Here is a 15,174-nt window from a genome sequence, read left to right on the forward strand (position 1 = left end):
GTGTGTCTTGCCTGAGTTGTTTCCAATAAAACAAACATGTAACTATAAATTTGTCACGTTTTCCATTTTGTAGAAGCAATTCTATAACGTACATTGCAGTGATCATTTTTGTTGTACTTCAGTGCAGAGATCAAAAATATACATAACTTCAATATAATGTTAAAAATCACACAACACCAGGTTATAGTCCAACAGGTTTAATTGGAAGCACACTAGCTTTCGGAGAGACGCTCCTTCATCAGGTGATAGTGGAGGGCTCAATCCTAACACAGAATTTATAGCAAACATTTACAGTGAGATGTAACTGAAATTATACATTGAAAAATTGATTGTCTGTTAAGCCTTTCATCTGTTAGAATACAGTGATAGTTTCACTTCTTTCACATGTAAATCACAAAACCCTTTTTTTTAAAAAGTTGCATTCTCGTGTTAGCTGTTAACAATGGTGATAGCGAGACAATATGTTGAAGGTGTTGCCCCCCTGTGTTCTCTGTCTGTGCCATGATGTTTAGATTGATTCTGATCTAAAAAGTGAGATAATGGAGTTTTACATAAATTCATGCAGTTTTTGAGCTCAGAGTTCTACATGAATGCATGCAGTTTTTGAGCAAAGTACAATGTAACCCTGCAAGTACAAATTCACCCCACAAAATATATGTGTGCATGTGTGTGTCTGTCTGGGTTGGGGGTTGTGAGTGTGAGAAAGTGTATGTGTGTGTGTAGTGAGTGCAGAGTGTCTTAAGTCTGTGAGGGGGTGCATGTGTGAGTGTAGGAGTGTGTGTGTCTGTAAGGGTGTGTGTGGGTGTCTGTGTGCACGTCTGTGTGTATGTGTATCCGTGTGTATAGGTGTGCCTGTGTGTGTGTGAGAGTGTGTGTGTGTAGGAGTATCTGTGTGTGTGTATAGTGCAATGGTGGTCACCTGTAATGTGACATGAACCCAAAGTCCCGGTTGAGGCCCACCCTATGGGTACCGAACATAGCTATCAGCCTCTGCTCGGCCACTTTTCTCTGCTGCCTGTCCTGAAGTCCACCTTGGAGGATGGTCACCCGAAGGTCCGAGGCCGAATGTCCTGGACCACTGAAGTGTTCCCCAACTGGGAGGGAACCTCCTGTCTGTTGATTGTTGTGCAGTGCCCATTCATCCGTTGTCGTAGCCTTTGCTCGGTTTCCCCAATGTACCATGCCTCACGGCATCCTTGCCTGCAATGTATAAGATAGACAACATTGGCTGAGTCACATGAGTACCTGCCATGTACAAGGTGGGAGGTGTCCCCACGCGTAATGGTGTTATCTATGTCCACACTCTGACACGTCTTGTAGCGTCTACCATGACAGGGTTGTATGGAGCTAGTGTGCTTTCAATTAAACCTGTTGGATTATAACCTGGTGTTGTGTGATTTTTAACTTTGTACACCCCAGTCCAACACCGGCATCACCAAATCTTGTTCAATATAATGGTGTGAAGTAATAGTCATATATCAGTTTTCATCTCACTGGAGTTCAAAGTTGTGATGCATGAGGGGGTAAAGATAGAGGAAGAATGAGATAGCTGGGAGGGAAAAGTCAAAATCAAGTTGCAAAAAGTAGAGAGGCAGATAGAAAAGAAGGAATGGTGCAGATAAAGTCAAAAAAGAGATAGAAAGCCACTTTACATATCTTGCCTTTCCAATGCATATCTCCTTTCTGAATGTTTCTGTTCCTGTCAATCAACACAACTACAATGCTATTTCTGTCTTCCATTTATGTCTTTGCACTGATGAGGAGGATACTTGTCATTTATAAAAAACTGAATACCTTTCAGAATTTGATTAGCATTAGTAAAGTATGACCTTACTATGCTACTAAAGAGTGCAGTCCTGTGCTCAGCAGTTCACCTTTAACCTTGCAAGGGTATCCACTTATCAATTTTTTTTCACTGCCAAAACAGAGTAACTTTGAAAACTCTCTCTGGCACTGGGGCTTATTTGTGCTATGGACACATACCTATCAAAAATGGAGTTGGGATCCCAAATGTCACCATTTACAGTCATCAAAGCAAGAGATTTTCATCTTATCAGTCAATTCTGGCTCCAAACCCACAGTTAAAAAAATATGCATTTACGGTATGCTTTATAGTACATGTATTATATCTCAATTCAGTTCTGGCCAAGTAGAATCAAAACTGAGCACAACACCTGATTTTACTATCTCGAATGATTATCTAATGTGCCAATTCCCTTGAGTTCATTCAGGCTATGACGAATGCTTTGGTCTTCAACTGTGCTGTATGATTATCATCAGCATATGGTACTTAATTATGTAATCATCTACAATATGTACAATTTCTGTTTGAGCAAAGTGATATTAATTGTTCCATGTTAATAAAGACTCATTGTGTTGACTTTTGTCTAATTGAAAACTAACTTAAAGAGACACTTTTTATTATAAATGTATAAATGGTTCATATTTAACAATTATTGTGGGCCTGAGGTTGAAAGTATGGGGTTACTTAGATTTCTGATTTGAAGATTCCAATCAAAGGACAGTGGAACTTTCTTTTTAAATAAGGCATTTCTTAGTAGTCACATGCCTTATACTAGCTGCTTATTTACTGCAGGCCCCTGCCTGGGTTTCTGACTATTAAGGAGCAATAGTCTGCTTTGGAGGTTGTTTGGGTGTTTCAGTCAGTGATCAACCAACATTAAAAGTCACATGACACCAGGTTTATTTGAAGGCACAAGCTTTCGGAGCACTGTTCATTTATCAGGTAGCCAGGGGATGTCAAAGAGCTTCTCAACTCAGCTCTGCTGCTTCTGAAAACCCTCTTCTTGTGGCCTCCAATGTGATGGTGTGTAAATATAACTTCACTTCACTCTTAAATGCCTGCTCTCATGTCTTTTTAATTGTCAGACCTGGTGCAGATGCATGCATGTAAGTGATGAGCAAACCATTCAGACATCCCTCGAATAAATGAAGTTATAATGGCCAGGCATTGCTTATTTCTTCCAAGCTCTTGACAGCAGTTGGCCTCAGAAGTTACTGATCCTTGAAACATTGGTGACTGCAGCCAAGGCATTGCAATTTAATGTGGATAATACTGAGGCTACAAGCAATGGGCAGGGATGGTGATGGAGCCTGCCTCTGTACAAATCATCCACCTTTACACCCACCTTCATATGGATCGCAATGAACTGTCATGATATTCCTTAACACAATCTGCCATGGAGGCTTCATAAGATGCCAATGTCTTGCCTTGATAAGGAACACTGTGGTGGGTAACTCTATCTAGATGTATGTCACAAAACCAGTGTTAATGCTATTTTGGAGGAATTGCAATTCTGTCTTTATTGTTCTATATTGGCACCCATTCCCAAAAAAGGTCACCTTGAACATCACAAGCCTTTTCATTGCCGTTCAGTGTGTGAATGGGACAGTTCTAAAGCTTTGCTTTCCACTATCAAGTATTAATTGCAATTTAGAAATGGTAAACCCATGTGAGACATTGATAGTGGTCGAATAGATTTGCTTATCTGACACAGAAAGGTCTGCAATTACTGCAGACTATGTAGTGGTCATGGTTACTTGAGGCCATTATTTTAATATCTGTTTGTTATGAACTCAAAACATTCTTAAGCGGGCAGCACAGACCATAATTTTACAATTTGTACAGTGAAAATTATCTAGAGTAAGTTAGCTAGGTTGACTACCTGGTTTTAAAACAGACAAAAATTTATTCACAAAATTACACAAGGAAACACAAAGAACAGATTAAAGAACCCCTACAGAACTCACTCTATCCAAACTGGACCTAATTATGCTGTTCCGATTATACACAACAATCCCAATAAGCAAACCACTTAAACACAGTGAAAATGAAACAAGGGCTTTCAGGTCGAAGTTAGAAGGGCAGAAGGAGAGAGGGTCTCCCAGCCTGTTTTCACACAGACCACAGCTGAACTCCTGAACTAATTCTGGAATGAACTGCTCAGCTAGAGAGCTGGTCATGCCCCCTTCATTTATACAGGTTATTTATAAAAACTTAAAACATTGGCCTAAAGACTCATCTGTTTATATATAAATAAAAAGGCCTTTCATCTCTGTACCAAATGCAGCCGTTTTGGAGCCCGGCCTGTTTATGAACCCTCTGAAAAGGCCCAAGGGACACAGTATCCTTGAGAGAAGAAACAGCTTTTAGAAAAATAAGGACCAGCTTTGTGAAACCTCCCCCCTTAAAAAAATGAACCCCCAATATCAAACGATGGCTTCATTTTTAAAACCCTTCAAAAACAAACTGGTTAGTCATCTAAAGCACACATATACACTATACTAACATGACACATGCAAACATGCACAACCACATGCGAATTCAGCCGCGGCACACCCGCCACCGAATGCCCCCATATCTCATTCAATTGTTGGTAACGCATCAGCAATCACGTTTTAACAACCTGCCACATGCACAATTGTCAATTTGAAAATGTACAACAACAAGCTCCATCTAAACAGTCTGGCATTTTTGTTCTTAAATTTTTCCACAAATGTCAATAGATTATGATCAGTATATACGATTGTCTCAGATGCGTTGCTTGTAATATAGACACTGAAATGTTGTAATGCCAATACCAAGCTCAAAGTCTCTTTCTCCACCGTTGAATATTTCTGTTGATGAACGTTCAACTTTCTGGAAAAATATCCAATGGGTCTTTCTATTCACTCGTCATCCTCCTGCAGGAGCACTGCACCGACACCCACATAACTGGTATCGATAACCACTTTGAAAGGCTTCGTGTAATCAGGTGTGGCTAATACTGGGGCAGTGATTAACACAGTGTTTAGGCTGTCAAATGCTTTTTGACAGTCCGCTGTCCGCTGAAACTTCTTGCCCTTTTTTAACAATTCGGTGAGTAGAGCAGCCACATTGCTAAAATTCAGCACAAACTTTCAGTAAAATCCACTCAATCCCAGAAATGGTGACATTCATCGACAGTGTGGGAAATTCCCCAATTACTTTTGTTTTCACATCCCATTTGTCCATGTCCAATAACATGGCCCAGGAAGGTGACTTGGGCTTTGGCAAATTCACTTTTAGCTAGGTTTATCACCAAGTTTGTCTTCTGAAATCGATCGAACAAGTCCAATAAATGCTGTAAATGTTCCTTCCGTGAGTGACTAAAAGTCACCAGGTCATCAATGTAAACAACATAGTTGGGTAATCCGGTAATGACTTTATTAGTCAGTCTCTGAAATGTGGCTGGAGCATTTTTCATTCCAAATGGCATGACTTTAAACTAATACAGTCCATTTGGCGTTACGAAAACCGAAATTGCCTTTGCTCTCTCTGACAAAGGTGCCTGCCAGTAGCCTCTGAGCAAATCCAACTTAGAAATGTAATTTGCTTTTCCCACTTTTTTGACACAGTCCTCCAACTGCGAAGTTGGATATGCATCAGTCTTTGTAACGGCGTAGACATTGCGATTGTCCACACATAGCTGTTTGGTACCATCTGCCTTTCGCAGCAGACGGGATTTAAGGATGGTGTGTTGCTTTCCTGGTGCTAGAGTGAAAGATATCGTGGACAGAGTGCAGGAAATCCTCAAGGATGAGGGTGAAGAGCCAGAGGTGGTGGTACATGTCGGCACAAATGATGTCGGGAAGAAGAGGAGGAACATACTACAGCGAGACTTCGGAAAACTAGGAAGAAGGCTGAAAAGCAGGACGTCCAAGGTGGTTATCTCCGGTTTGCTTCCAGTTCCTCGGGCTAGTGTGGCCAGAAACAGGGAGATAATGGACTTGAACATATGGTTGGGGAACTGGTGCAGGAAGCAAGGATTCAAGTTCTTGGATCACTGGGGTATATTTTGTGGTAAACATAAATTCTACAAGAGAGACGGCTTGCACCTTAATAGGTTAGGGACCAGTATTCTGGCAGGCAGGTTTTCTACTGCAACACCGCTACATTTAAACTCAGTAGCGGGGGGGAGGGGACAAGCTGGATGTTTAAAAAGGAAATTGATGGGAAAGTTAGAACAAGAGAAGTCAAGAAAGACAACTATATTAATGAGGCAGAAAACTCGGAAAGGCATCATGCTGAAAGGTTGAGTGAAATAAGGGTTGATGGGAAGGGTGAGAGCAGTAACAAATTTAAAATACTATACATGAATGCACGAAGCATTAGACATAAGATGGATGAGCTTGAGGCTCTTTTGGAAATTGGCAGATACGATATTGTGGGGATAACTGAGACGTGGCTTCAAGTGGACAGGGCCTGGGAAATGAATATTCAAGGATACACGTGTTATCGTAAGGGCAGAGGGGGTGGGGTGGCCTTGTTAGTAAGGGATGATAGTCCCTTGCGCGGGGGGACCTAGAGTCAGGAGATGTAGAGTCAGTGTGGATAGAGCTTCAAAATACCAAGGGTAAAAAGACCCTCTTGGGAGTCATCTACAGGCCCCCAAACAGTAGTCTGGATGTCGGATGTAAGTTAAATCAGGAGCTGAAATTGGCCTGTCGCAAAGATGTCACTACAGTTGTTATGGGGGATTTTAACATGCAGGTAGACTGGGAGAATCAGGATGGTATTGGGCCACAAGAAAGAGACTTTGTGGAGTGCCTCAGAGATGGATTCTTAGAGCAGCTGGTGCTGGAGCCGACCAGGGAGAAGGCAATTCTGGATCTGGTATTGTGTAACGAACCAGAATTGGTCAGAGACCTCGAAGTGAAGGAGCCATTGGGAAGTAGTGACCATAATACAATAAGCTTCAATCTGCAATTTGAGAGGGAGAGGGTACAGTCAGAAGTGACAGTACTTCTGTTGAATAAAGGGAATTATGGAGCTATGAGGCCAAAGTTCAATGGTGCAATACCTTAGCAGGGATGACCGTGGAGGAACAATGGCGGATATTTCTGTGTATAATGCAGAAGTTGCAGGATCAGTTCATTCCTAAAAGGAAGAAAGATCCCAGGAGGAGGCATGAGCGGCCGTGGCTGACGAGGGAAGTAAAGAAACATATAAAGTTAAAAGAGAAAAAGTATAACATAGCTAAGATAAGTGGGAAAACTGAGGACTGGGAAGCTTTTAAAGAGCAACAGAGGATTACTAAGAAGGAAATACGCAGAGGAAAAATGAGGTACGAAGGTAAACTGGCCAAGAATATTAAGGAGGATAGTAAAAGCTTTTTTAGGTATGTGCAAGGCAAAAAAATGGTTAGGACAAAAATTGGGCCCTTGAAGACAGAAACAGGGGAATTTTTTACTAGGAACAAAGAAATGGCAGAAGAATTAAATGGGTACTTCAGATCTGTGTTCACTTGGGAAGACACAAGCAATCTCCCTGAGGTAACAGTGGCTGAAGGACCTGAACTTAAGGGAATTTATATTTGCCAGGATTTGGTGTTGGAGAAGCTGTTAGGTCTGAAGGTTGATAAGTCTCCGGGGCCTGATGGTCTGCATTCCAGGGTACTGAAGGAGGTGGCTCGGGAAATCGTGGATGCGTTGGTGATTATTTTCCAGAGTTCAATAGATTCGGCGTCAGTTCCTGAGGATTGGAGGGTGGCTAATGTTATACCACTTTTTAAGAAAGGTGGGCGAGAGAAAGCAGGTAATTATAGACCAGTTAGTCTGACCTCAGTAGTGGAAAAGATGCTGGAGTCTATTATAAAGGATGAAATTACTGCACATCTGGATAGTAGTAACAGGATAGGACAGAGTCAGCATGGATTTATGAAGGGGAAATCATGCTTGACTAATCTTCTTGAATTTTTTGAGGATGTAACTATGAAGTTGGATGAGGGAAATCCAGTAGATGTAGTGTACCTGGACTTTCAGAAAGCTTTTGATAAAGTCCCACACAGGAGGTTAGTGAGTAAAATTAGGGTGCATGGTATTGGGGGCAAAGTACTAGATTGGATTGAAAATTGGTTGGCTAATAGGAAACAAAGGGTAGTGATAAACGGCTCCATTTCGGAATGGCAGGCAGTGACCAGTGGGGTACCGCAGGGATCCGTGCTGGGACCACAGCTTTTTACAATATATGTTAATGATATAGAAGATGGAATCAGCAATAACATTAGCAAATTTGCTGATGATACAAAGCTGGGTGGCAGGGTGAAAAGTGATGAGGATGTTAGGAGATTACAGGGTGACCTGGACAAGTTAGGTGAGTGGGCAGATGCATGGCAGATGCAGTTTAATGTGGATAAATGTATGGTTATCCACTTTGGTAGCAAGAACAGGAAGGCAGACTACTACCTCAATGGAATCAATTTATGTAAAGGGGCAGTACAGAGAGATCTGGGTGTTCTTGTACACCAGTCAATGAAGGCAAGCATGCAGGTACAGCAGGTAGTAAAGAAGGCTAATAGCATGCTGGCCTTCATAACAAGAGGAATTGAGTATAGAAGCAAAGAGGTGCTTCTGCAGCTGTACAGGGCCCTGGTGAGACCACACCTGGAGTACTGTGTGCAGTTCTGGTCTCCAAATTTGAGAAAAGACATTCTGGCTATTGAGGGAGTGCAGCGTAGGTTCACGAGGTCAATTCCTGGAATGGCAGGATTACCTTACACTGAAAGACTGAAGCGACTGGGCTTGTATACCCTTCAGTTTCGAAGATTGAGAGGGGATCTGATTGAGACGTATAAGATTATGAAAGGATTGGACACTCTGGCAGTAGGAAACATATTTCCACTGATGGGTGAGTGCCGAACCAGAGGACACAGCTTAAAAATACGGGGTAGACCATTTAGGACAGAGCTCAGGAGAAACTTCTTCACCCAGAGAGTGGTGGCTGTGTGGAATGCTCTGCCACAGGGGGCAGTGGAGGCCCACTCTCTGGATTCATTTAAGAAGGAGTTGGATAGAGCTCTCAAAGATAGTGGAATCAAGGGTTATGGAGATAAGGCAGGAACAGGATACTGATTAGGAATGATCAGCCATGATTATATTGAATGGCGGTGCAGGCTCGAAGGGCTGAATGGCCTACTCCTGCACCTATTGTCTATTGTCTATTGTCAATATCTTATTCCTAATGGCAAAATTGCAAATTTGTGATTTCTTATCTGCTTCCTGTTTCATTGTATGCTGTAATACTTTTAAATACTATCTAGCCAACTCTTCAGCTCTATTTAATCGTTCTCTAAAATTTGGTACATAGTCCAAATGGGTGGTCTCTGAATTCTGACTTAATAATTTCTCCTTAATCAATTTTAACAGTCCTCTTACTTCATGACAAAAAATTAATTCAAATGGACTGAATTTGGTCAATTCATTTGGTACACCTCTGCTCGGAAAAAGTACAAACAGAACTCCCTTATCCCAATCATCTGGATAATCCTTACCATAAGCCCTCAACATGGTCTTTAATGTTTGATGCCATCGCTCTAGCACTCCCTGTGATTCTGGATAGTATGCAGTAGATTTGAAATGCCTTATTCCCAAGTTATCCATGACCTCCTTGAATAGCTTGGATCTGAAGTTTGACCCTTGATCTGACTGTATCTCTATTGGTAGTCTGTACCTAGTAAAAGATTTTATCACTTCTTCTACAACCCTTTTAACTGTGGTGTTGCATAACGGGATTGCCTCTGGGAATCTAGATGATTCATCCATTATTGTTAATAAATACTTATTCCCACTTTTTGTTTGAGGTAGGGAACCTATGCAATTAATCAAGACTCTTGTGAAAGGTTTATGCAAACGCTGGAATAGGTATTAACGGTGCAGTTTTTATTATTGCCTATGGTTTTCCAATTAAGTGACGTATGACACGTGTGGCAAAATTCAACTACATCCTTGTATAGTTCAGGCCAGTAAAAATGTCTTTGTATTTTATCCTCACTCCTAAATGACCTCCAAGTGGTAGCTCATGTGCCTCTTGCAGCACTTCCTTCCTATACCCTAGTGGCAAAATAATCAGATGAACTTCTGCTCAGTTCTCATCTGCTTGAATGTGTGATGGTCTCCAATTTGTCATTAAGACATCATTTGTTTAGTAATAACACACAGGGATGCATTCACTCTCCTTCTCTGAATATGCCTTTTGATACAACTGTTTTAAGTTTTCATCTTTCTACTGTAACTCAATAAGCTTAACGGAGCTAAAGATATTTCAGATTTACCTAATTGCTCCTGATCTGTCCCACTTATCTGATCAGAAAAAGTCTCAGCTTCCTTATCTGTGCCTTTTGATCTCTTCTGCTTCAGCTTGTGCCTCTGGGATCTTGTGACCACATAGTCAGGGGAAAATTCCTTAATAAATATCCTGCATTTCATCAGTAGTTTGAGTCTCCACTGGCTTTTCAACTAGTAGGCAGCACACCAACTATTTCAATGCAATTGTATTCCTGAGAGTTTGTCCAGTACTCCTACCACAAATTCTCCACTCTTCTCTGGACACTCTAGTCTCACTTTACATAATTGAGCATTTTTTGTCTCACCATGAATTCCTGTTACCAGTACATTTTCTGACAATAGTCCCTCAGGAGTACATGTCTCCTCATCCTTCAGCATCACAAACTGAGAGGATCCAGTGTCCCTTAATATTGTAACCTCTTTGCCTGCTACTCCTGGCCTATGTGAATAAACATTACCCTTGCATGTATATTTTTTAAACAGATCTGGCACTTCCTCCTTAATCAACCTCTGATCATCTTATACACTCTGAGGCAGTTGTCTAACTTCCCTTGTGCTTTTTGTTACTAGTCCAACAAACTCCCAGGCTTGTCCCGTTTTCCTACATCTGACTTTCTTCTAGCCCACCAACACTGCAATTTCATGTGGTCCACTTTATTACAATGAAAACACCAGAGCATTTTAACTTCTTTGTCCCCCTCAAAGATTTCTTTTTTACCCTATGGTAAGTTATCCTGATGATCTTCACTGAGATCTATTCTTCCCTTTCTACGTGAGGGTTTCTCTTCGCCCCAATTTCTATCCCTCATGGACTGAAATTGATTCTGGAAGCCAAACCCTGTTTTATGGACCAGTTCATAATCATCAGCCACTTCAGCTGCTAACCTTGCTGTTTTAACTCTCTGCTCTTCCACAAGTTTGTATTACTTCCTCACTAAGGTTACCTTCAGCCTTTATCTCTAGCCTTTTAAGCTGACTTTCCTTTTTAAGTGTCAGTTTTAGAAGCCCAAATGCTCTCTCTTTTTCTCTCTCTTCTGCTTTTAATCGTAACTCAAACTGTTACATTTCTGCTGCTCTTTCCTTATCTCTCGCCTCTAACTCAAGTTGCTTCATTTGCAATTGAATTTTTGCCATCTTTATAGATTCTGAAGGTTTCTCCGGCAAGTTTAAATGCTGAGCTACTGCTGTAATTGTCTCTCCTTTCCTTACAGAAGCAGGCTGTTCCTATTCCAGCTTGTCTGCAAATTCTTGCAGCTTGGTTTTATTCACCTTTTGCAAAATTCCAAAGTCACCACATCCACTTCCAGAAAACGTTTGGCGATTAAAAGAGCCATTACTATCCCAAGCTTTGTCTACCCAATCAAACCAACATCCGAAATAAAGACACTAGCACCTACCACTCGCTATTTAAAATCCTGCAAAGAGCCCCCAATCCGTTATGGACTAGACCAGACCACTCAAAACATTCTTAAGCAGGCAGCCCAGACCATAACTTTGCAATTTGTTTCAGTAAGTGTACAGTGAAAGTTACCCAGAGTAAGTTAGCTAGGTTGACTACCAGATTTTAAAACAGACAAAAATGTATACACAAAATTACACAAAGAAACACAAAGAACAGAATAAAGAACCCCTACAGAACTCAGTCTATCCAAACTGAACTTAATTATGCTGTTCCGATTATACACAACAGTCCCAATAAGCAAACCCCTTGAACACAGTGAAAATGAAACAAGGGCTTTCAGGTCGAAGTTAGAAGGGCAGAAGGAGAGAGAGTCTCCCAGCCTATTTCCACACAGCCCACAGCTGAACTCCCGAACTGGTTCTGGACTGAACAGCTCAGCTAGAGATTTGGTTACACCCCTTGGCTTATTCTGGTTACTTCTAAAAATAAAAGCTTTGGCATAATGACTCAACTGTTTACGTATAAACAAAAAGGCCTTTCTTCTCTGTACCAAACCCAGCCATTTCAGAGTCTGGCCTGTTTATGACCCCTCTGAAAAAAAAAACAAAGGGCTCAGTATCCTTGAGAAAAGGAACAGCTTTTAGAAAAAAAAGGACCAGCTTTGCGATACATTCTTACAACATGAATCTCCTTCCCAATGACTTGCAATTTGATGCCAGATGGGTGGGATTACTAAATAAGCAGATGCATGATCGGTCTAATTCCTCCAAGCAGGACATCACATTCACGCAATTTAAACTTGGCCCCAAAGAGGAAAATAGCCATGTTACCTTATTATTGCAGAGTTGAGATTGGAAGAAATATGGCAAGTTTCAAGGAGTGTCCTTTATGACTGACCTGAAAGTTCTGCCTGAGATACAGGATGATCACTCTTTACTTTATATTCCCTTTGTGTTGCTGCTACTGTGCTCTCAATGACGTTTCAGCCTGAAACCCCCTCTCATTTCTGTTCATCCCCTTTACATGATCGTTAATGTCTCCAATTTACCTCCTAAGCCAATGGCTTTGCAAATTGCCATGCCCTTGTTGACACTGCCTATGTTGAGGTCAGAGTTACTGCCTCTTCTACTTTTGACAGGGCTCCATGGACAATACCCTGAAAAGTCCCAACTGTTAATTTGTAAACCCCAAGGACATGGCCAGACCCACTCCAGTCTGATTTGCCAGGAGAACCCAGACAAAGCATAGCCCGACCAAGGACTAATGTCATCACTGCACCCCAACTAACTTATCTGTAATCTCTAAACTGTGGACTTGACCAGCAAGAATGACCTTGGCCGAACCACTGTGGGCGGCACGGTGGCACAGTGGTTAGCACTGCTGCCTCACAGCGCCAGAGACCTGGGTTCAATTCCCGCCTCAGGCGACTGACTGTGTGGAGTTTGCACGTTCTCCCCGTGTCTGCGTGGGTTTCCTCCGGGTGCTCCGGTTTCCTCCCACAGTCCAAAGATGTGCAGGTCAGGTGAATTGGCCATGCTAAATTGCCCGTAATGTTAGGTATAGGGGTAAATGTGGGTGTATGGGTGGGTTGCGCTTCGGCGGGGCGGTGTGGACTTGTTGGGCCGAAGGGACTGTTTCTACGCTGTAATGTAATCTAATCTAATCACTGGACTGTAAAGGCATGGATCCACAGACTGTAGTGGGACCAAGAACCTGACTGACTGCAGCCAATCTCCTTGACAGATTGTGGTAATATACCTGTCTAGCTGTCATCCCCATTGATCCTGATAAAGAGTGCATCCCATTGACTTTTAGGCATGGCCATTGAACCACAGCGCAGTGTGTTTACCATGTAAGCTGCTGACAGTATGACATGGACATAGCATGGTATCGAACAGCAACATGTCCACCCACTGCAACATGTCCACCCACTTGACTGTCTAGTGCCCCAAACCGTCACAAATTTCTCTCTTTCTCTGCACTGAAAAGCAATGCAAGCCACACAGAGGATCACAGGCTCTAAGTCAGCACAAAGTAGAAATGTGATAAGACAGTAAGCTAAGAGTTATAAGATGCATGCTGTGTAGATGCATGTATGTCCATATGTGTACAGTGACCTGCAAAAGTGTACATGTTTTTGAACTCCAAAATGAGGTCCTGACTTGCTGAGGTGGTAGTTGAGTTAGTTTGAAAGCAGGCATGGTGACGTGTGTGGTTTGGCGGTGGAGTTGTCTGAGTGCCCAGCTAACTGCCCAAGTAAGAACCCTAATTTTCATATCAGGAGTTACTGTTTCATTTCGGGGCAAAGCAGGGGTGTTGTGGAGAATTGTAAGCTGCATAGAATTGAGGTGAAGTTTGCTAATAATAAGATGCAAATGCATGGAACTAAAATAGATATTGGGGGATTCACACCTTGCCATTTAAATCCAAAGGGAAAATCAGAAATGTTTTTCTCGAATCAAACATCTGATTTTTCTATGCCCACAGTATTTTCCCAATTTACTGCTGCTCAAGAGAGTGGAAAATTCTACAGTAAGTGTGTTAACTAATTTTGCATCATCATTAAATTAATTTTATTTATGCTAAATCAATAATTTTCTGCTTAGTAAAATATTCTGGTTCATGATCTTTTTATTTTAAGTATAATATTGAATTTGGATCCAGTTGACTGTATCAGAAACCAAAGAAAACAATTTAATTTATGTTGTGACCCATGAAGTAGTGGATCTAGGGAAAGACAGTGCTGTCTCCCATCTCAGTCAAACAGTTTTAACATTAATACATTGATGCAATTTATGTCGAACCACATAATTGCTTGGAAAATATTAAACCATTTATGGTGTCAAGAATATATTGACAATAATGTACGGCTGTTTCTGTTCTTTTGTTTTGCACACAGTGAAGAAAAAAGTCTGCACTAAGATTCTATGACTCTGTTATTGAAGTTTCCACTATAATTTACTTTAATTCTGCTCAGGATATCAATGAAAACCTGTAATAATAATGTTAAAGGGTGGTTTCAACCTACTCTGCCACAGTGCGATATGGACAGTTTGAATATTGGTTCGGCAACCCATCAGAGTTTACTCAAAATCAAAGGATGCCAAGATCCGGCAGAATGTAAAATTTATATCCAACCTGGTCCAGCCATTTTAAGTTGTATTAGCTCTAATAGCTGCTCAATTTTATTTAATGGCTTGTGCGCAGAATTATTTTCTTTGGCAGTTGCATGCACATGCTCTGCATAGACAGTCAGCAATATTGAGACAATAAATTGTTGCAGCCCTCACTAACAATGGATTTTCAAATTTATTAGTTCATTTCAACTTAAAAGACAGGTGCACTTGTTCTTACTTCATGAGAGAACAAGCATCTTGCTAAAATCGCAATAAGGGCAAAATAACATTTCTAGCCATTTTTTAACAGAGAAAAGAGAGTTATATGCTTTTTGAAACATTCCAATTCTGCTAGTATCCCTCAATCATTTTCCTGCCAAACAGCTTGAAAAGAAAATAACTCACTAAAAATATTTAATTTAGAACATGTATCAATGAAAGGAGCATTGTATTCTTGGCCTTCAGTTTATGATTATGTACCTTCTGACTGCCTTCTAATTCCAAATGGTCTCCAACAAAATTCTGAAGGCTTGAAAAATGGAGTTGAGTTGT

The sequence above is a fragment of the Chiloscyllium plagiosum genome, unplaced genomic scaffold, assembly GCF_037043375.1.
Source record: "Chiloscyllium plagiosum isolate Xiang-an unplaced genomic scaffold, Cpla_swu_hap1 HiC_scaffold_25, whole genome shotgun sequence".
NCBI lineage: Eukaryota > Metazoa > Chordata > Chondrichthyes > Orectolobiformes > Hemiscylliidae > Chiloscyllium > Chiloscyllium plagiosum.